This window comes from Balaenoptera ricei, chromosome 2, assembly GCF_028023285.1.
Source record: "Balaenoptera ricei isolate mBalRic1 chromosome 2, mBalRic1.hap2, whole genome shotgun sequence".
Lineage (NCBI taxonomy): Eukaryota > Metazoa > Chordata > Mammalia > Artiodactyla > Balaenopteridae > Balaenoptera > Balaenoptera ricei.
In genome coordinates, this window is record NC_082640.1 from 53,745,593 (window position 1) to 53,770,144 (window position 24,552).

The window sequence follows — 24,552 nt, forward strand, 5'->3', positions numbered from 1 at the left end:
ATACACCATATTAACAAATTGAAGAAGAAAAACCATATGATCGTCTCAATAGATGTAGAAAAAGCTTTTGACAAAGTTCAACACCCATTTATGATAAAAGCTCTCCAGAAAGTGGTCATAGAGAGAACCTACCTCAACATATTAAAGGCCATATGCAGAGCAAACATCATTCTCAATGGTGAAAAACTGAAAGCATTTCCTCTAAGATCAGGAACAAGACAAGGATGTCGACTCTTGCCACTATTATTCAACATAGTTTTAGAAGTCCTAGGCACAGCAATCAGAGAAGAAAAAGAAATAAAAAGAATACAAATTGGAAAAGAAGAAGTAAAACTGTCACTCTTTGCAGGTGACATGATACTATACATAGAGAATCCTAAACATGCCGCCAGAAAACTACTAGAGATAATCAATGCATTTGGTAAAGTTGCAGGATACAAAATTAATGCACAGAAATCTCTTGCATTCCTATACACTAATGATGAAAAATCTGAAAGAGAAATTAAGGAAACACTTCCATTTACCATTGCAACAAAAAGAATAAAAAACGTAGGAATAAGCCTACCTAGGGAGACCAAAATCCTCTATGCAGAAAACTATAAGACACTGATGAAAGAAATTAAAGATGATACCAACGGATGGAGAGATATACCATGTTCTTGGATTGGAAGAATCAGTATTGTGAAAATGACTATACTACTCAAAGCAATCTACAGATTCAATGCAACCCTATCAAATTACCAGTGGCATTTTTTACAGAACTAGAACAAAAAATCTTAAAATTAGTATGGAAACACAAAAGACACCGAAAGCCAAAGCAGCCTTTAGGGAAAAAAACGGAGCTGGAGGAATCAGACTCCCTGACTTAAGACTATACTATAAAGCTACAATAATCAAGACAATATGGTACTGGTACAAAAATAGAAATATAGATCAATGGAAGAGGGTAGAAATCCCAGAGATAAACCCACACACCTATGGTCAACTAATCTATGACAAAGGAGGGAAGGATATACAATGAAGAAAAGACAGTCTCTTCAATAAGTGGTGCTGGAAAAACGGGACAGATACATGTAAAAGAATGAAATTAGAACACTCCCTAACACCATACACAAAAATAAGCTCAAAATGGATTAGAGACCTAAATGTAAGACCGGACAGTATAAAACTCTTAGAGGAAAACATAGGAAGAACACTCTTTGACATAAATCACAGCAAGATTTTTTTTGATCCACCTCCTAGAGTAATGGAAATAAAAACAAAAATAAACAAATGGGACCTAATGAAACTTCAAAGCTTTTGCACAGCCAAAGAAACCATAAAAAAGACAAAAAGACAACCCTCAGAATGGGAGAAAATATTTTCAAACAAATCAACGGACAAAGGATTAATCTCCAAAATATATAAACAGCTCATGCAGCTCAATATTAAAAAAACAAACAACCCAATCCAAAAATGGGCAGAAGATCTAAATAGACATTTCTTCAAAGAAGACATACAGATTGCCAAGAAGCACATGAAAGGGTGCTCAACATCACTAATTATTAGAGAAATGTAAATCAAAACTACAATGAGGTATCACCTCACACCAGTTAGAACGGGCATCATCAGAAGATCTACAAACAACAAATGCTGGAGAGAGTGTGGAGAAAAGGGAACCCTCTTGCACTGTTGGTGGGTATGTAAACTGATACAACCACTATGGAGAACAGTATGGAAGTTCCTTAAACAACTAAAAATAGAAATACCATATGACCCAGCAATCCCACTACTGGGCATATACCCAGAGAAAACCGTAATTCAAAAAGACACATGCACTCCAATATTCATTGCTGAGGTACTTACAATAGCCAGGTCACGGAAGCAACTTAAATGCCCATCGACAGACAAATGGATAAAGAAGATGTGGTAGATAAATACAATGGAATATTACTCGGCCATAAAAAGGAATGAAATTGGGTCATTTGTAGAGACGTGGATGGATCTAGAGACTGTCATACAGAGTGAAGTAAGTCAGAAACAGTAAAACAAATATCTTATATTAACACATATATGTGGAACCTAGAAAAATGGTACGGATGAACCAGTTTGCAGGGCAGAAATAGAGACACAGATGTAGAGAACAAATGTATGGACACCAAGGGGGGAAAGCAGTGGGGGGTGGGAGGGGTGGTGTGATGAATTGCGAGATTGGGATTGACATGAATACTCTGATGTGTATACAGTGAATGACTGATAAGAACCTGCTGTATAAAAAAAATAAATAAAATAAAATTTAAAAAAATAGAATATTGTGGGGACAGGCCATATTCTTGAGGCAGCCTGAATCCAAAGAGGTTAGTGGAAACTCACTATCCCAAGGCTACCTTTGCCTTGGGGTTTTGGTCCATATCTGAACTTGAGCTTTGGTTTCATGGCTTCTTGGGTGAAGATGTCAGGAGTCATGATCCAGGGCTTGCCCAACATGGATCATCTCATAGGATAACTTTCCCACATTAAGCTGATACCCAAAGGGTAAGATGGAAGTTGCCTTGAGCAAAGAAGTAAACAAAAAATAAAAGAAAAAATGATAAGCTATCTCTGAAAGGTTATGGCTATTTATTGCCCTCATGTATACTGGTACCCTGAATCTGAGCAAACCTTCAGTGGGTACAAAAATTTCAACCTGTGAACTTGTTTTAACACGGTCTTGTACTGATAGTACACACACACACACACACACACAGATAAATATCTTAAGTAAAATATTAGCAAACTGAATCCAACTGTATATTAAAAAAATAGCATAAGAAAAAGTTTACAAACAATATTTGTATATATTAACTCATTTAATCCTCCCAACAATGCTGTGAGGTTCAAATGGTTATCACCTCACTTTGCAGAAGAGAAAACTGGAATAGTCACTTGTCCACTTACCCAGTCAATAGCTGCTGAAAATGAACTAAGCACATACAGCCTAACACTAGAAACATCACTTCTAACTAAAGATCAACAACAACCTTCCAACTGCACCACGCTGAGAAAAGAGAAATTGTGTTTATTTTGCCAGATGCCAGGTGGAGGAGGACGGGGAACAAGGGAGCTCTGGAAGAAAGAGCCATCCAACAGTGGGACAGACTGCACGGTGAAAAAATGAGCCCTGCCCCCACCCCACAGCCTCTTCCCATCCATGAAAATAATCCAGGACTTGGGGAATCATTGGGAGGTACATGAGTGAGTTTCCTGTTTTTCCTGTAGCAAAGGGCTAAAAACCTAGTGGCTTAAAACACAAATTTATTGTCTTACAGTTCTGGAAGTCAGAAGTCTGAAATGGGTTTGTTTTTTGTTTTTTGGGGGGGGGCTGCATTGGGTCTTCGTTGCTACGTGGGCTTTCTGTAGTTGCGGCGAGGAGGGGCTGCTCTTCATTGTGGTATGTGGGCTTCTCATTGCAGTGGCTTCTCTTGTTGCAGAGCATGGGCTCTAGGCGTGCAGGCTTCAGTAGTCGTGGCACTTGGGCTCAGTAGTTGTGGCACGCGGACTCTAGAGTGCAGGCTCAGTAGTTGTGGCTCATGGGTTTAGTTGCTCCACAACATGTGGGATCTTCCCGGACCAGAGCTCGAACCCGTGTCCCCTGCATTGACAGGCAGACGCTTAACCACTGTGCCACAGGGGAAGCCCTGAAATAGGGTTTGAAGAGCTAAAATCAAGCAAGGCTGCATTCCTTCTAGAGACTCTAGGAGATCATCCGTTCCCTTGTCTTTTCCAGCTTCTAGAGGCTGCCCCCAGTTCCTGTCTCCTGGCTCCTTTCTCCAACCTCAAAGCCAAAAGCCTGCCATTACTTTGACCCTTCTTCTGTCATCACATCTCTCACTGACCAACTGGGAAGGGTCTTCTGCTTTTAAGGACCTTGTGACTACATTGGACCTTCCTCCTGGATAATCCAGGATAATCTCTCCATCTCAAGGTCCTTAACTTAATCACATCCACAAAGTCTCTTTTGCTATGTAAGGTAACATGTACAGGTGTCAGGGATTAGGACATGGACATCTTTGGGTGGGTATTACTCTGCCTCCCACAGAAAGAGTTTTGAAACCTTGTTTCAAATGGATGAATTATTATTAACCAGTAAATTCTTTTACTCTCTTAGATTCTGGGGGTGCTCTCTGACTTGTGCTTTCTATCCACCCAAGTAAGATTTTCTTTTGGGCTTCCCTGGTGGCGCAGTGGTTGAGAATCCACCTGCCAATGCAGGTGACACGGGTTTGAGCCCTGGTCTGGGAAGATCCCACATGCCGCGGAGCAACTAAGCCCGTGAGCCACAACTACTGAGCCTGCGCGTCTGGAGCCTGTGCTCCACAACGGGAGAGGCCGCGACAGTGATAGGCCCGCGCACTGCGATGAAGAGTGGCCCCCGCTCACCGCAACTGGAGAAAGCCCTCGTGCAGAAACGAAAAATAAATAAATAAATTAATTAATTAATTAAAAAAAAAAAAAAAGATTTTCTTTTAATGGGTTCCTCGTGCTCCTGCAGCACTTTTGTTATATTAAGTGTGTTAGTCTCCTCAGGCTGCCATAACAAAATACCACACACTGTGGGGCTCAAAAAACAGAAATTTCTTTTCTCACAGTTCTGAAGGCTGGAAGTCCAAGATCGAGGTGTCTGCAGGGGTGGTTTCTCCTGAGGCTTCTGTCCCTGTCTTGCAAATGTCCTCTTTCTTGCTGCCTCTTCACATGGTCTTCCCTCTGTGCACATGCATCCCTGACGGCTCTCTGTGTCCAACTCTCCTCAGTCACACTGGATTAGAGACACCCTAATGCCCTCATTTTAAATTAATCACCACTGTAAAGGCCCTATCTCTAAATACAGTCACATTCTGAGGTACTGGGGGTTAGGGCTTCAACATATGGATTTGGGGGGACACAGTTCAGCCCACAGCACTAACATTCTCAAGGTATGAAAGTCAAAGAACTTTTCACTAAAGGCGCACATTTTATGTTTATGGACACCTTCTGACCTGACTCCTGAGTGAACAAAGGCAGACAGCCTACTCTATGCCAGGGCAAACCCTCTTCCCCACTTCTCCTCCTGGACCTTCTCTGTCTCTGAAGAAGCAAGGACATCTCCCCAAAGGAGGACCCTCTACCCTGAAGGTCCCACAGGTTCAGAAGTCCCTGTGGTCCACCACACCAGCTCTTTATCTTTCCTTCCTACCCAAGCTCTTGCCCTCACTTTTGGGGGAGAATGGAGGAAAAATAGCCTCCATCCCATTTGATCCCTGGGCAGAAGATATTTTCACCCCTTTCCCAGTAAACTCAAATGACTTTACCTCTTTCTTCATCCTTTGTCCCATTTCTAGGTCTGTTTTGGGTCCTACCCTACTCTTTGACTCTTTGTCCAATATATAGAGAAGAGGCTGAAATTAGAGAAATTATATGTAGTGTTAACTTTGCCTGGAGATGGTGTTTGGGAAAAAGATGTCCTTTTATATTTCCAGTATCAGGACATTATACAACCTTTGGAGGAAGCTTAACTTCCTCTAAAAGTGGTAAATGTTTACATAATTTGAGTTTTAGTGAGTGGATCAATTTGTTTCATATGGCAAACATTTTACATTCATTACAGGTCTCACTAACCAATATAATATTTATATTTACATAAGATAGAACTATCTGTGCTCTCTTTGAATGCTATTTTATTCTTCAGAGACATTGGAAACCATTCATTGTCTGAGGCAGTAATTTATTTTAATTACTCTAATAATGACATAAATTGTCTACTTACTCATGGAATGCCAATTTACTCCCAAAGGACAGTGAGAATACGACAAATCATATATTGGTCTGGCCAGAGACCCACCCAGCTCTGCATCTATGCTAGGGCATAAACAGCTAGTCTGTGACAGAGTTTTGGTCAGAATTCTCACCAATCACTATCTGTAAGTCACTATCTGTAATCACTATCTGTAATCACAATCTGTAAGTGTTCTCAAGAAGTAATACACAAAAATCAAGTCTGAAGTGATCTTTATTATTAAGGTTATAGTTAAAACATGTCCTAAGACAATTTTGTCTAAGCACTGAAATAACCGTTCTGTATGTTTCAGCTGAAAAGGAAGGGAATAGAATTTGCTTTATAAAACAGATCATTGATTAATGATGCTAGGCCTCAGTACTAGTACTTACTGTAATTCTGAAATCCTCAAATCTCTGAAAATCCAAAGCTGCGTTACATTTGGCACCAAAGCTCATGAGCTAGCAAAACATGATCTGATCTAGTGGAAAGCTATTTGCAGAGTTTATTTATACTACTTTTGGATATTTCTATATTTTACTGCAGAAATATTAATGTGTTTGATTGCATGGTGGTCTTAGATGCTGCTGGTTGCTATATACATGGTAATAGTACATTTTAGTTTTAAAATTTTTAAATTACCAAACATAGCTGGCTGGAAGAGCTTTGAATAAGGTACTGTGGACTAGATTTGGCAATAATACTTTATAATAAAAGATTTAGTTATCTGCAAGTTTACATTTGACTACTAACTACATGCTACCAAACAAAGTACTCCACATAATGAACAAATCCATAAAAAAGCAAAAGTAATTGTGCACTATTTTTAAGAATGAGCACTGCCTAACTACATTTTTTCATTTTCAAACAACTGGGTAGAAACAGCTTTAAAATGTAGCAGGGAAAATTGTCTTTGTTTAGTTAAAGGAATTGCATATATTCATTTAATATATGTTGAGTATATCCTCTCCTGCAAGGTCCTGTGTTAGGTACTGTTGGAAAAGAAAGCTATTGGCTACATAGACACTAGAAAAAAATTATTACACTCCTATAAAAGTTTACATAAATCTTAGAACTGTAACTCTTCCACGTATTTTGGATCAACTGAGTTTTACCTTGCCTCAGTTTCCCTTTATCATTAAACATGTAGATAAAGCTCATTAAGCTCTTAATACCTTTACTACTGTTATAACTGTTACTGTTAAGCTTGTCATTTATTCTATTCCCTGAAGCTTTTGTTATAGTTATGTAAAAACTTCAAAAACTTCTTTAGAAGTTTAAATTAAGAATTTATCTTGAGCTTGAAACTTATGGCCTCAATGTTTATCTGAATTTCTTTGATGTAACATCAGACTGAATTTGTAAAGAGAAGCAGTAGGCTTTACAAACATTGCTTCTTGTAGGATCAAAAGTTCAATGAAAATAGAGTTTTATCAAGGGATTTTTTTTCCAGGCTAGGTTGGAAAACCATTCGAAATCCAAAGGAGGAGAAACGTGTTATTTAAGCCACTTAGAAACTCTAAGGAGAATGGATTCGTCTCGAAACCTAAGTCAAAGTTCTAGAAAGAAAAATCCAATTATTAACCTTTTTTTAAAAAAAAAAAGTGGATATGTGTGCTAATCAAGAATATTTGTTTTATTTACCTTTTTAATTAAAAATAAATGTTTGCCACTTCAAAAGCTGTATAATGCCTATATGAAGTTAGAAAATAGAGATCACAAAACTAAGAAAGTAACAATGTTGTATTCTGCCACCCAGAGGTGACACTGTCTACCCCCAGTGGATGCCTCCAGATCTTTTCTTTTCACTTCTTTTACAAGAGGTCATACAGTAAATGATATTTTTAAGCTTACAGTGTACATTTTATGTCAAAATTTTCATCCAATGCAGTATTAAATTTCCTCAACTGTCTGAAAAATATCCTCTACTGTTGTTTTGTCCAAATCACAATCCAAATATATGACTATAGGTTGAATTTGGCGGCGATGACTTTTACATCTCTTTTACCTTGGTACAGCACACCTCCTGCCCCCTTTCTTTATTCATGACACCAAGTTATAGAAAAAAAATTTACAAGCTAGTTACCCTGAGAAAAATATTCAACCTTCTGGATTTGTCTGGTTATTTCTCCATAGTCTCTCTCAGTTTAATCGTATTACTCCTGTAGTTTCTACACATTGGCAGTTAGATCTGAAAGCATGATAAATTCATGCAAAACATAATTTGTTAACAGTCATTCTCTGTGATGTGTACTTCTTATTGCATCACATCAAGTGGCAGAACATCTGGTTGACCAGTGATTGTGGGAAATTGACATCTGAAATAGGGTGATAACAATATGAGCTTTCATGTACAGTCAGGTCCCCCCCCCCCCGTTTTCTTGAAACTGTCAACAATTTATGTAAGATTGTGTTAGCACTATGCAAATACCCAGTTCCCCCTGTGGTTCCATAATGATGATTTTTTGAATTCTGTGATTTCTTTCTTTCCTATCATTATTAGTTGCTTTCTCATATAGCACAGAGCTTTCTTCATCACATAGGATTATTTGTTCACCTCATCTAAAGTTACTACTAAAAAAGCAAAGCAAGACACCATTATTCAAAGCAATAGCATGAGTTTTAATTATTTTATCTGGCATTCTCTTTTCTGAGTTCCATGAACCCGCGTATCCCATTGATTAAATGTATTCCCATTGACTCCAACAGAATACCTGGGTCCTTTTGATGTGACCTCATCAGTCTTTCAATACTATTTTGCCTTATGGCATAAGAGCCCAAGTTCACTTTGAACTTTCCTGTGTTCCTTGTACCACCATTTCTCCAAGGACCCAGTGATTAACTCATCAATAACTGAAGGAGGTTAAAGTTAGACTCTCCACAGATTTGGTTAGATGGCAATTTTAATGCAAAATCAATAGAAAGTTAAAAGCCATTTCTGTCAATTTCTATTGATTAAAGAGACCTCAAGTTTAAATGGTTAAACTGCTGTTAGAATAAAGAGTACATTATTCAGAGTAATTTATTCATATTTGTATATGGAAAATTCAGGGCAAAAATCATTCAAATAAGTTAAATTTTTTTCAGAATTACAAAAATTTGCTTAAGTAAATTTTAGACATGTGGCCAGATCTGATTTAAGCTCAGATCCAGACTTCCTTTCACTGAGAAACTGAATCTAGACTCCCACAACTACATGTTTGGGCCCATCTGTTACTAACAACATTCCTATATTATTTCAATGGATTTAATGGGAGTCAACTGGGTGATGGTACAGCCAGCTGCACATGGGACATACAAGAAGAAGGGTATTCTCTGCAAGAAGGAATTGGCTATCAGGAGGAATTAGATGAATAGTTCCTTCTGTTCCACAAGCTCCCCAATCCTGGCAGCAGGTCTAATGCAAATTAGGGACATACTTATACTAAAAAATGTGTTGTTTATCTGAAATTCAAATTTAACTAGGCACGCTGTATTTGATCTGACAACTGTACCCTCAAAGCTAGTCCTTCTATGTCTGGTGGGGTAGTCAGGTCTTCCACAGCTGCTCCTTATTTAGCTGAACATGAGTGGCCTCCTTGCTGGAACCTGTGTCTTAGGTTTCCATCACTCACCTGCTATGACCCCTCTAAGATCTCAGGTTGAGTTGGGGTCTTACAATATTGATCTCTACACCCTACTTTTCCCTCCTACTTTGATCTGATCATCCAGTTTCAGACCTATGTCCCCAAATGCCTGACCCAAACACGACCAAACCTTACTCATTCCTGTGTTCAGATAATCTATTTTTTCATGACCTTCAGTTCTGCCCAGACTTCTGATTCTAAACTTTCGCACTCGGATGCACACTTCTAATGCCTAAACCCACAATTTGGTGTCTTAGATGAGCTTTACGCATGACAGGAATTCTACCGTCCAATCAGGAGGGCTTTACTTTATGTTACATTGATTCCAGGAATGGTAACAGATTGCATTGCATGTGCTGATTCTTCCCTGTTACAAGTGACTCCCATTGTTGACCTTGTTGTAAGGCAGCAGTCCCCACCCTTTGTGGCATCAGGGACCAGTTTCATGGAAGACAGTTTTTCCATGGATGGGGGAGGGGGGTGGGGGGATGGTTCAGGCTATAATGGGAGAGATGGGGAGCCACGGGGAGTGGCAGATGAAACTTCACTCTGTTGCCTGCCACTCACTTTCTGCTGTGCGGCCTGGCCCTTAACAGGCCACAGACTGGTACCAGTCCATGGCCTGGGGGTTGGGGACCACTGTGTAACGGTTTTTAAAGATGCAGTGGATTAAATTGTCTGTGTTCAAAGCTAAATGGACTACATGGGTATCACCATTTGTCCTATTAACATTTTGACTGAACTATATTGACCCTGGATACATATTATAGTTACTCAGGGAGGTTACTTGGGTATGTTTTGTTTTTCATTTCCTTTTTAATATCATTGCCTTGTCCCCACCTCCAAAAAATCTGATTCATTTGGTCTGGAGTTTGACCCAAACAATTATATGTTTTAAAGTTTCCCTGATTATTCTAATATGTGTCACAATTAAGAACCAACAACTTAAAATGAAACTCAAATGGGGTCAGAGTATCACAGCTAATACTTGCTATATATTTACTGCTGGCCCACTGAGAGTGGATGAAATGAATTCTGAGGGAGTGAGGAGTTATTGGTAGGTTTTTGGATAATAGCACTCTAAGAAAAAGGAAGGGATTCTAGGTGGATAAAAGAGCAAGCAAAGGACCATAATCAAGAAATGTAAAGAATGTTCTGGAAATAAAAAGTAGATTGGTATGGCAGGAGGTACCCTTAGAAGGACAGACATGTGTATTTGATCATGAGATCCTTACATCGGCTTACCAAGCTTCTTCAGAGAGTTGATGCAATAAATAATGAAGGTTAAATACCATGGAATGTACCTAGAATACACATTGTTCATTATGCTGAAAAAGGCAATATAAAGACCAGGTTCTCCATCAACTAAAATCAAGAATGATAAAATAGAAGACCTGGATTTGGATATTGATAAGCATTCAAGAACCAGTACCAAAGGATATGAACGAATCATTGAAGGATGAGAAGGAACACTTGCCTGCATGCAAGATGGGTTCCAACTGGATATTATGCTCAAATTGTATGGCACTGCCAGTTCCAGCTTCCTGATAATGCAACTTTACAATGGAAATGCTCTCATGCCATTGTGCTTGGGTGTTTGTACAGACACGATATGCCTTCTCAAGCTCGTCTATGCCCCCTAAATTATTGTCTCCACAGTTCACTCCAGCCCTCCTTACCTCTTCCTGCAGAATAATTCAGAGCATTTCTCTCTGAATATTTGAAAGAAACCTAAGAACATAGTGATAGATCTTATCGTAATCATTTTTTGTGTGTATAATAAAGAAAGGAAAATTAATCCTTCTGGGAATGCCTTCCCAGAGAGAAATGACTTAAGGTGGCTCTAGATATCTCCTCTCTGTATCATCATGCTCATCATCATCCTTAAAAGACTTTTAAAAACAAGGGAAAAGCTGATAGTTGTTGCCTTCTGGAAGGCCTTAATGAAGAAGAGTAAGCCTTCTTCCTATACACATGCAGATTTGATGCCCCATGAAACCACTCCTCATTCTTTCTGTCATGTGACAATGATTCTGGGTGATGAGTGGGTCCACAGTGCTCTCTAGGGATGGGCATGTGGAGGCAGATGGGGACGGTGAGTGTGTCTAAATTGCTGAATTCATAGAGAACACAGTGCTGGCAAATGGTAGCAATGTAACCACTCAGCTTGCCTCCTTCCCTCCGGGCTCACTTCCAGAATTGGTGCTGCCACTTCTCACACCAGCCTTAGTCATCCTAGTACAGTGCAGAACCACGTTCATTTAGGCAACAAAGCAAACATTTTGGCTTTAGCAACACCTTGAGAAGTGAATTTAATTCCACGTTATCCTGGAAAGGTAACTAGAGGCTTTTCTTATTACATATTTTCTCCCTGTTATATTTCTGAGAATATATAATCCTTCTTCCAGCACTAATCAATCTCCGGTCACCCACCCCAACCATAAGGGCATCCATAGGCAGAATGGATCTGTCTCATTTATGACTATAGCCCCAATGCCAACATCATGTCTTCCCTAAAGCAAGAGTTCTATAAAAGTTTGCCAACAAATATTGATGAATAAATGAATGAAACTGAAAAGGAAAAGTGACTTTACAAGAAAAGAAAATGGAATTAATTATCCAGTGTAAAAGCTCATCAAAATAATGGTTCAAATGTGAATTCTCCTGAATGGAAAATATGCTGGCTAATAAACCATTTGTTTTGCACAAAAGCTTAGGAAAGACCCTTTGTTCCAAGGGATTTAGAATTCATCCATTTCATAGATGTAAAGTTTGATAAAGCATGTAGCATGAAAAGAGAAAAATAAAGTCAACATCTTAAATGAATGTATTTGTTTCTCAAAATAAATAAATAAATAAATAAATCCATCTAGCTAAAGGTAGGCACTCTTCACATAATCTGTGACTATAAAAAATTGAGCTAATGATAATAAAATTAATATATAGCTGGGATTTTTCAAATTTCCATTTTGTTGAATAAACATGTGACATATTTTACCATAAAATAAAAATTATTCATGACATGTAGAAGTAGAATTGGTATGAGTTGAAACTAGACTTTCTTCTCTTGCATTATACATGAGCAATTTGCCAAATTGCCAACTAACTGTCCAGAGATCCATTTTTTAATACATGGATGAGCTAATGTAGCTGTGCAGATGATGGTAAAAGGAGTTCACCTTGCGCTAGCCTTGACTCATCACAATAAATTTAAAATGATACCAGAAATAGTTGTCCTCTTTTTGTAAGTGACCTACATGCCATGATTTAAACATTTGCATGTCCAAATGCTTTATTGGAGGGCATTCTGTTTGCCTAAAAAATCTGTCTCTTGAAGGAAGAAGGCCCAATAAGGACCGAGAGGCAAAGTTGGAGCCTGGTGACATCACGAGGAAACAGCCACCTGAGAGGAGTGATCTTGGACTTTTCCCTGAACTGAGAGACCAATTAACAATGAGGTCAAATGATGAGGTAATTGGTATTAATGGGAATATTCTTTAAGTTCATTTTCAACCAAAAAATCTCCTTCTTAAATCTTTACACTAGAGGGATTGCCTCCTGCCTTTTCCATGCTTTCCTATATATTGAAATATATTTTATATCTACCTCAATCATTCATTCAACAATGTTGAATCATAAACAAATAAACGAATGAACGATGTGAGCTTTAAAGAGAGACATCACTGCGTAAGATCTTATGCAAATATGTGCAAATCTGGACAAGTGCCCTAACTTCCTGGAGCCCAGGTTTCTGTATTTATGATGTGGGGATATCAATTCCTACATCACTAGGTTGTGGTAAGGAGCAAGTGGTGATACATGCAAGTTTCTGTTGCAGGGCTGGGATCCTGTGATGTATAAAGAATGTGCTATGTTATGCAGACACACCAGGGAGTAAGCACCTTCCCACCCCTCAAAGAACTCAGAGAAGTTGTATATGTGGGGAAGTTGTATATGAAATTATTTATAGCATTACCCATATGTCCAAAAACCTATATATGTGAAGAACTATGAGATACAGTGGAGGAACTTTCCATCTCAGCTCTATGAATGTCATTTTCAAATTCTCATTTTGTTTCTATTTGAAAGTTCCTCTGTAGGAAAGTGTTTGTGATTTCCTTGGAAATTCAATTCCCCTGATTCCTTTTTCCTTATGAAGATGATGCTTACTTCTTTCAGTACTGAAGTTTTTGTTAAGCACACTGTAGAAAATCCTCTCAAGGGACTTACACAATAATCAACAGCACAGAGTGTATAGTGAACAATTCACCTAAAAATTTAAGGATCCTTACCAAAGGAATGTCAGACACTAAGTCCTACAGAAGTAAATATCTGATCCTGACATTTCCCCTCTTAAGCTATATACTTAGGGATTTAACACATGCATTGACAAGTTATTATGATACTACAATATGTGAGTGATGTATTAGTCAAGATGGGAGGTCATGCTGCAGTAGCAAACAATTCAAAATCCAGATGGCTTACAACAAATTTTTTTGCCATCACAGGAGGTCTCTGCTCATTTCACTGATGTCACTTGGGTACTCACGCTAACAGAAGTTCGATTGCTACCTCAACCCAGAATTCTGGGTATGCCGTGGTTGGGGGAGAGAGTGTGGAAAATCAGTCACCAGTTCTTAACTACATCCACTGGGAAGGGATGCATCTCTTCAGATCACATTTCATTGATCAAAGCAAGCCACAGGGTCGCCCTTAACATCAAGGGAGGGTGGTGCCTCGGGAGAGGGGAGAATCAGGGTGAATGGCACCCACGGATGTCTACTGCAGTCAACCTTTTAATTTACTCTCTTTTCCGCATACAACTTGTTGACACTCATCCCCTGTTCACAAAAGTGCCCAAAGTTCCCTTCAGTGCATCATCAGGCTCTCAAGGGTGCATAGTCATATCTTCAGTGTGTATGAATAGAGCTCCTTTTGATCCAGAGACCAATAAACTAAAAAACTCAGTTTTCTGTCCCCTGGAGCCCCCATACAGAGGTTGAACAAGGACAGGATCTCTGCAGCAAACACACCCCTTTGGAGAGGGGAACAGTTGGTAGATATAGTCACTGGTCCAGAGCAACCCTGAGACCCCACCAGGTGGACAACGTGGGTGTCCTGAACCATGAAGGGAGAGTATATCTTGATTCCTCTCTTTAAGAAGAATTCTCCAGTCCACTTTTCAAAAAAGACTCTTCATGTTTCCACATTTCCTGCCTTCAGCTTAAACAGTCTTCTCTTCCATTTTCTTCCTCAACCACATGTAAAGAAAGTGCTGGGGATGGGCTCCCTCAGGAAGTGGGCAGTGGAGTGAGGGGCTGTGAAGATTTCTACAGTCACGTCCTGCCTAGAGAGTTAGGTACCCAAGGGTCATCTTACACCTAGAACAAGCTCAGCTTCCTGGTTCCCTCATCAAAAATTTAGCCAGTTTCTTACCAGTTTGACCCGATGAGTACTATCTGCCAGTAGCCATGCCCACATTGTTTTTGAGATGGTCTCCAGAACTGTTGTACTTTTCTGATTTCTTTCCTCCAAGGAGAGTCTCATTCAACTTAGGGGCAGGGACCTGGACCTTATCTAGCTTGAGTGGGGAGGGCCACCATGGTCATGCTTTACCCTCTACTCTGATTTTAATCCAATTGAAAAACACACTAGGTGCCACACTCTATCTCTGATCCTTTCCCTGGAGCATTTTGAATGATTGAAAAGTTTTAGTGGGCATTTGAAGCAGGAAGACTTTCTTAATTTTATCTTTTCTGTTTGGGATCAAGAATATCATTGTCCACCTTAACAGGCTCTGAGTTTCAGGATGCTCTACATTCCTTTTCACTTCTGCACTAGTCAGTTATTTCCTAAGTGCACCTTTATCATGTAATACCTTACCAAACAGAGCTGACAGCAATCAACAACACTACAATGTTATGTGTATTAACTTCTAGAGCTATAAATCTTTCAGGTACGTGGTTCATTAGTTTCACTAGGTACAACTTCCTCCTAAGTTATCACAGGTAAGGATTTCAGCAAATACTTTGCTGCAACATAATAAAGAGAACCCTCTTTTAAAACTCTCAAAATGGTTTCCTCACTGTCTGCCACCTAATTATCATGCTAATGCCACAAAAATATTTTTTGTTACAGCTGTGTTCCTCTTCCATCTGACCATTCCTGTATATGTCAGGATAGATTCAATAATGCTACATAACAAAGAAGACCCAAGTCTCAGTGGGGTTAAGCAACTATAGTTTGTTTCCTGGTTATGCCTCATTTCCAACAGAGGTTGTGAAGGGGAGGGTTTGTGGGAGGAAGAGCTTAACTCATCAGGAACCTAGCCTGACAGGGATTTCATCTGCTCACAGCGTCCAGTGATCTGATCATGAGGCTCTATGGTTTGCCTTTGAGGTGTAGAGGGAGGAGACTTGTGCCCTGGAATGAAAGTGCTTCCACCCAGTTCCACACATTTCCTAGGCTACCTCTAACTTCAGGCATGTCTGTGGCTAGCAGGAAGAAGACCCTGGAAAAGTTGATAACATGTGCCAAAGCAGTGAAGGAGGGGAGACATCTGAGAAGTTATCTGAGTAATAGAGTAGAGAACTTGATTTTCAATCATCCTACTCTGCTTTGCTTTTGAATCAATTGGTCTATAAAATTGCTTCCTAAGCACAGACCCAAGGCATCACACTGCTAACTCAACCTCACCTAATATCATTGGCTGCCAGCGTGAGTCCTGTCAATACTGGGACATGGAGTAAGAAACACTCAGCTCTTGAGATTGCACGTCTGAAGCATCAGGGATGGGAGCAGCCTAGACGTCCTGAAAGGCTTACCCTGCTCGGCATATGGTTATCCTAGCCACACCAGAACTATAAAACTCTGTGTGTGTGTATATTGTGTGTGTATGTTTATTTACTGTGCATGTGCAATGGTGTGGAGTGTGTTGGAAAAGGACACTGGCCTGCATGTACCATTTGCCTTGTTAGGAATACTTATCCCATTCCCATGTTTGTGTCACCTCCCAAAAGTGACCTAAACACCACCATCTGGGGGAGACACACCATGCAGGCTTGAAATGAACTCCTCTCTACCAACACTTAATCTTCAGCCTCATAATGTCCATCAAGAAATTAATTTTTCTGCCAGAAACCTGAAACCATGTTCTTTGTTGATTCTTGTGCAATAGTCTGTTGCTCCCTAAATGGCACATTCCTAGTAGATGTTTTCATTTGAGGTTCCTGTTTCATCAATAGCTCAGGATAAGTTTAAACTTTTTTCACATTACTAGGTCTGTACTTTTTCTCCAAAGTTATTATGGATAAACAAAAATTTATGAGTATGGTCCTTTATCAGCAAGTCATAAAAGTCTGAATATTTGTAAAGCCAGACCATGTACTCACAAACTAGTCTTGCCTATATTTTGTTTCTTCTTATTAATATTCTTCTGAGGACAAAGGAATTACATCATTGAAACCATCTGCTTCTCTTCATTTCCTGCAAGCACCAGTGTATCCCTGAAACAGAGATAGGAGTCAGCTGGGAAGACCTGAGGTCTTGTAGGTCAGGAAAGTAAAGATGGGTTTGAGGAGCAGTCAGGCCAGGCCAGTCAAGTAGATTAACCTTAGTAAAGGTGTGTATGGGATTCAAGTTCAGACCAAGCTTTGTGTTAAGTCTGTGTGGGCAGCAGCAAAAGGGTATGCAGGTCTCATGAGCTGTGGAACTTGTTCATTGAGTCAGTCAGTCAGCCATGATCCCAAAATATTGGCTCTCTGTGGACTGATCCCGAAAAGAAATATGGAGACAGAGTTTTGGAGGAACAAGAAAGAGTAGCTTTATTCTTTGACAGGCAAAGAGGGAACACAATGGGCCAGTGCCTCAAGAACTGTGCCCCCCTCCCTGGGGAATAGGGAAAGGCTTTATAGCTCAGGGCTCATGGTCTGGGGTAGGTGATAAGGCTCAAAGTAATTAAGGTCTTGCATATTTTTTCTTTTGCAAATTCATGGCCAAAACTGGCATCAGGTGGCTCAGCAACCCGATCTGCTGTCCCTGAGGTTATTGGCCTGTGACCTTCTTTCTGAAATGAAGAGTGCTATAAGGGAGTGTAAATGGAGAAAAATGCCAGGTGCAGAGTGTAATTCATATGGAGTCAGAGAATGTCAGATGTTAGCTTTGTGAAGGACAAGTCTAGCTACAGGCACTACAGATTAGTAACAATTAAAATAAAACTAGGATCCATTAACTCTTTCAGGCCAGTTTATGCAGCTTCCATGGCCTGTCCATTGTTCCTTTATTTTCCTTGTTTGTCAGAAAAGAAAAAAAAAACTGATTTCTATTTAAGAAAAGTCTCATTTCTATTTTTGCTGCAACAGCCAGTCAACAAACATCTCATGAGGACATCAGGTTCTAGGCACCATTTCAAGCACTGGGGCTGCAACTCTAAGAAAGAGACACAGGCTTTTCTCCCACCAACTGTACATTCTAGTGGGGGGAAGTAACAAAGAAGTGCTCAAAACTTAAGAGTAAGACCTGAGATGGGTATTTAATTAAATTAATTAATTAATTTTTTTATTGAAATATAGTTGATTTACAATGTTGTATTAGTTTCTGGTGTACAGCAAAGTGATTCAGTTATACATATACAGCGTATGTACATTTTTTTCATATTCTTTCCCATTATAGTTTATTACAAGATATTGAATATAGTTCCCTGTGCTATACAGTAATACCTTGTTTTTTATCTATTTTATATATAATAGTTTGTATCTGCTAACCCCAGACTAATTTATCCCTCCCCTCCTTTCCTCTTCAGCAACCATGTTTGTTTTCTATGTCTGTGAGTCTGTTTCTGTTTCGTAAATAGTTCATTTGTATCATATTTTAGATTCCACATATAAGTGATATTATATGGTTTTTGTCTTTCTCTGACTTACTTCACTTAGTATGACAATCTCTAGGTCCATCCATGTTGCTGAAAATGGCATGATTTCATTCTTTTTTATGGCTATGTACCACAAGAGATGGGTATTTTAAAAGGTGGGTGGTTGTGTGGCAGAGCTCTGAGCCCTCCTACTACCAGATACCTCTTTCACCAAGTGCACACCTGGCCCACATCTCAGCCTCCGTGAGAAGGTGGCCTCTGTACCTATGGGACTGAGTTCTGGCAATGGATGTGAGGGAAATGGTGGATGTCCTTTTCAGGCTGACCTACAAATCTTCCCACCCACCATCTGCCATATTCTTTCCAGTCCTGGGGGCTGAATGCATATCATCCAGAGTCCTAGACAGAGGACTGGAGGTGAAAGGAACCTGAGCCTCCAAGTCAGGATGCTGAGGCTTGTCTGCTGGGCCCATGGTGGATTCTCTTCTATGTCCACCCTCAGGGCCAGCCTCAGAACTACTGAGGGCCCCAGTGCAAAATGAAAATGTGGGCACTTTGTTCAAACATCAGGATAAAACATTTCCCCTTCTTCCATGATCTTTCAGCCTGTCACGGGATTTTTAATTTGCTATTTAATGCTGCATCCCTTTGGGCATATGGACATTCATAGATCAAATACAGATCCCTCTAGTGTCCCTGGCCCCCCACACACACTTGCACCAAGGCCCCCACCAGGAGCAAAGGGGTCTTAGAGGTCTCCAGGGAAATAGCCCCACTGTGATCAAGGATTATCAGCTACAGAGGAAAATACCAGCCTGATGAAGAAGTTGAACCACGTGAAACTGCCATTTTCAAAGATCAAAATTAGTTGACTCATTTTCATAGGCGGTCAACCTAAAATGCCAATGGTGAAGGAAATAGGCTAAGATTTTGTATTGATTACTGCTATGGACTGAATTGTGTCCCCCCAAATTCATATGCTGAAGCCCTAACCCTCATGTGACTGTATTTGGAAATGGGACCTACAAGGAAGTAATTAAGGTTAAAGCAGGTCATATGAGTGGGGCCTTGGTGTGATGGGATTAGTGCCCTTACAGGAAGAGACACCTAAGAGCTCTCTCTCTCCACCAAGTGAGAACATAGCAAGAAGGCAGCCACTGCAAGTTAGGAAGGAGCCCTTGCCAAGAATTGAATCTGATGGCACCTTGATTTTACACCCTCAAACTCTAGAATTGTTGGAAAGTAAACACCTGTTGTTTAAGTCACCTAGTCTATGGTATTTTGTTATGGCAGCCTGAGCAGACTAGTATAATTACTTACATGTGCTTGTGTCCCATCCTTTCCCAAGTTTCTTTTCTGCCCACTATGTGATTCTCAGAAAGCAGAAGTGGTTTGTCTGAAAAGAAGGGCTGGAAGTAAAGTCTGGACCTTTTTCATTTCCAATTCAGCATTTTCCTGCAGCCTGAATACCAACACCATTCACAGTCAGGGGACAAACTTATTACAGGACCTGAGGAAGCAGGACTAGAAAAGTGGGAAGTAAGTGCAGGACCAGGAATAAGGAAGGCCTCTGGTTTGAGGAAGCTGCTGCCTCACCCCCACCTACTTGTGCCTGTTCCTTGAGGAGGTGTCTTCCCCATGTACCTGGCTGGAGTGAAGTCCTGAAGAGCCTGCCTGCCAAAATCGGTGCTAAATTACAGAAGAACCAGTGAGCATGGAGGCTACTCCCTGACAAAGAATGTGCTTGATGTCAAGACAAGGCAGACTAGAGACTCTTTGGGCTTTCTATACTATACTACATTAAATTTCTGGCAGCTCAATTTCTGGAGTTAGTCTGACTTTTAAGGAGGAGCTCTCACCAGATACATGGTGACCTGCTTGTGGATTCCACGGAGCCCACTAACTTGGGCACTTATTTCAGGGAGTAGAACTGCAAGGCAGGGCTCTGCTCACCCTGGAAGAATGGGATCCTGGAGTTGGATGGCCTGCTAGGGTCTCCTGCTTCAGGTGAATGCACTTCTTGTCCACCCATATCCTCTCAGCCAGGGTGGCCTCTAAATGCCCCAGGGTTCAAGAACACTTAAGCCTGTCTTCTTGCAACACACATTGTTATTCAAGAAAGAAAATATAAGAGCTCCAAGGATACATCAGCTAAATTATCCTTCTTGAGTAGAATATGCTTACTTGAGAGATTAAAATATTTAGGATTCAAATCTAATTCTGCTTAACCAGTTCAATTAAGACCAATTATCTAACTCACCACTTTGTGAATTGAAAGGCAAATAGAAATATTTTTATGATATTTCAAAATATGTGTGTATTAGTATTGGTAGGCCCTACTTATAGTTTGCCTGGTATTAAAGTATAAACCTTTGAAATACTTCTCATATATCATATCAATAAACATCAGAGGCTATTGACCATGTTAGCTGTAGCATCTATTCTTTCATTTCAATCAATCATCGAATGAAATGTTTCTGCCCCAAAGTTGCACAGACATTGTAAAAATACAGATAAGCAATCAACCAAAACAAATAAAAACAAAAACCTTACATTGAGTGAAATAGCTCAACAGAGAAGTGAAAGAAACAGCAATGAAAGGCATTCTTAAAGGCATGAAGCCCACAGTTTATAAAATAATAGCTACTCTAATTTTCGCTAGAACTTTGCATCTTTAAATTTTCAGAAAGAACATCCATTGATGTGGAAATGGACTCTGACCCACCAGAAGGCCTTGCTACTCAAAAGCAGACCAGTAGCATCAGCAGGGTGGAACAATGTTAGAAATGCAGTCTCAGGCCTGTAACAGAGAAGAACAAACCTGACTCCATATTGGATCTATTCTTTTAGCTCTAACCCCTGTGCTCTGTTGTTGCTTGAGCTTAGTCATACTGGCTCTGCACCTTTTGTAAAAGAATGTTACCTATAGCCTGAAATATATGGTATAGCCCATTCTCAAGGCTCTGCCGTTTAAAGGTATAACTCTTTTCATTCATATAGAGATAAAAAGTTGCAGAACAGAGAATAACATTTGTCTTGTTGGAGATTTATGAACATCCTATGTGTTCTGCTGCAAGAACAAAGGATTATCACATCCCCTCTGGGGGATCTGGCCGGCACCAAGAAGTTTGCAACAACCAGCCACACCCCTTCCCCTTTTAGCATAAAAGAAGCCTGAATTCTAACTCAGGTATTGTTCTTTGGGACAATAGTTCACCACCTTCTCCATCTGCTGGTTTTCTGAATAAAGTTTCTATTCCTTGCCCCAACACCTCATCTCTTGATTTATTGGCCTGTCATGAAGCAAGCATTATGAGATTGGACTGGGTAATAATGCCACTCCTTTGCTTCAAACCCTCCCCCCAAAGGCCATGCCATGGCTCTTCCTTGGATGCAAGGCCTTTCTGTCCAACTGGTACCTTCTTTCCTCCTCAGTTGATATGTTCCAGATGCACCAGGAACCAAGCATGTGCCAACTTCAGGCCCTTTGCACTTACCATCACCTCTTTCTGGAATGCTCTTCCTCCCAGATACTCATGGGGGTAAGTCCCTCATCACTGCATTGAAGTCTCCTTAGCCAATATCCCTTACCCTAGTTCCAGTGTAAACGCCCAGTGGACACCAGCACCCACCTCACCAGAGGCTCTAGGGGAAAGTCATTCCTTGTCTCTTCAGGCTTCTGTTGGCTACCAGCATTCCTGGGCTTTTGGCTGCATCACTCCTATCTTCAAGCCCAGGATATTCAACTCTCTCTCTGCTCTATCTTCTCTTCACCTTCTCCTCTGTGTGTGTGTGTTTCAAATCTCCCTCTTTCTCCCTTTTATAAGGATATGTGTGATTACCCTTAGGAACAACCCAGGTAATCCAGGATAAGTTCCCCATCACAAGATCTTAATTTATCATATCTGCAAAGACTCTTTTTTTTGGCCTTAGACGGTAATGCTTACAGGTTCCAGGAATTAAGGGATTAGCACCTGGATGTCTTTTAGTGGGCCATTTTTCAGGTTACACATTATGGATTTTTAATTTATTTTAAAATTTCTGTTAAAAGACATTTCATAAAATATTTTATCAGCATTTCAAAGAAGAAAGTAAATTAAGAAAAAAAATTAATTTTTAGTAGTCATATGTAAAGTTGTATAATTTTTCTTCTCTTTTCTCCCCCAAACAGTATGTGCTTCTTGGAACTATTTTGGGTATGGTAGCATCCAATATGGAAAGATTAATTATAGCTACCTCTGATGAAATAGAGTATTGGCTTTTAAAAATGCCAACTGCAATTAAATTTTATTGTTGTAAAAATGAAATTTAATTATCGTTAGAAAGGAAAGATGCTTGGTGTTCTGGTTTTACAATATATATGTTTGCACATAATAGAAAAAATATAGCTGTGTAGCTTTTATATGAAGCCCTTCTTTTATCTTTTATATGTAATTGGTACACAGAAAGTACACTGTATTATGCAAGTATAATATTTGAATAGTGATATAAATATATCTCTAGTCATTATGAATTTTATCCATCTCACTTTAAAAAGAATACCATTTGCATGTATTCATGGATTATGAGTGCATGAGAGACACTGTTTTTCTTAATATAGTACTTTTATGTTGGTGGAGGACAGAATCCTCTCACTATTAACAGATTTAGTTCTCTGGCAAAATCTGTAGAAGGAAATTGAGGATGCCATGATTAGTACTGAAGACGCACACATAGACCCAGAAAATCTCCAAATACCCTCAATTTTAAATTATTTTAGAATCTTTTCAAAACCTAAAACAACATGTGGTTATCTGAAATGCCATGATGTGTTATTTTGGCTAAAATGGTACTCATAAGGAGAGTTGTGAAAAGCAAAGAAAGTGATGTCAAGTATATTTGGTTGAGATTATTTAAATTCCCTTTCATCTTTGGAATCTTGAGGTCTTATTGTTTTCTTTAACCCCAGGCTTCTAAAAGTCTCACATTCCACATTTCCTCCAATTCTAGAATACATGTTATTTTTATGTTTTAGCATTTCTGGAGTTGAGAAACATTACACTGCTATAAAGTAAGGAATAAATTGTGACACCCCAGGACAAGTCCTTTTCTATCCAGGTGGAAACAGCCACTGATGTAAAAGCAGGGTTTCTCTCCTATAAAGCCACCCACTGTATGTGTAAATGTCATCTGGCTCTTTTGGTGCTACCCTATAGGATTTGGGCTCAAGGAATTGTCACAAAAACGCTATTACTCTGGCTCCTGCTATTGCTGTGATAATAAACTGTTCGTCATCTCTGACCCAATTGTCTTCTGCCAGCATCCATGAAACAGGGAAAGGCTAACATGTTAGCTTGCAAGTACGGTGAAGCCTCAGACCCTTCACAGTTCCCAAAATATAAGCAGTTTAACTCTCAGCAATATATTATTCAGTTAAAGAAAAAAAATGGAACTGGGTGTAGCTTGACAGAAATGTATACAGAATTTTCTCTGATGTTCTTTGATATCCCTTTGAAAATTATACTATCAATTCTGAAAGTAATAAAGAGGTCAAAATCTCAAGCACCAGATATGGGGGGAAAAAGTATGTATGTTTATAATTGCTAATGTCCAAAAGAGATTCACAAAAACTTTGAGTATACAAATACAAACAAGATTTAGAACAAAATTTTGATTATAGAAATGAGGAAAGTGGGAGGTAATTGAATGCAAAAGTGTGTTATTGTTAGGTTTATAAAGTATGTTCGATGTAAAATATCTGTTTTTCTCCAAAAGTTTCATTACCTTAACAGCACATCTAATAATTAATGAAATTTTGGACTTGAAAGATTTTAATTCTTTGTCTTAAAGATAATTTATTGCAACCACAAAAGAATAATACTGTTATAACTTTAGACTCTTCAAATTCTCAGAGAGAAAGAAAGAAAAATGAGAGAAAGAGGGAGAGAGAGAGAGAATACCTATGGACATGCCTGAAAAAGTTAACAGAAGAGGACTGATTTAGATCAGAATGAAGTTTAGGAAGTGAGAAAATTCTTATTTTTATTGTTGTTGGCATATTTCCATTTTTCTATCCTGTAACACCAAGAAATTTTTATGATTTGTTTTATAATTTTGGGAAGCAGAATCACCCTTTATTTCCATTTCTTTTCTTACTTTTTACATATTTGAAATGATAAGGAAGCAGACCATTATTCTTAAGCTATTTAGGGTAGTTTTTGAAAACCTAAGTAGTCACTACACCAAAGAGTGATTGGACTTTCCTTCTTCTTCTCATAGTAAACAGTACTTTTATCATTGAGAAAGGA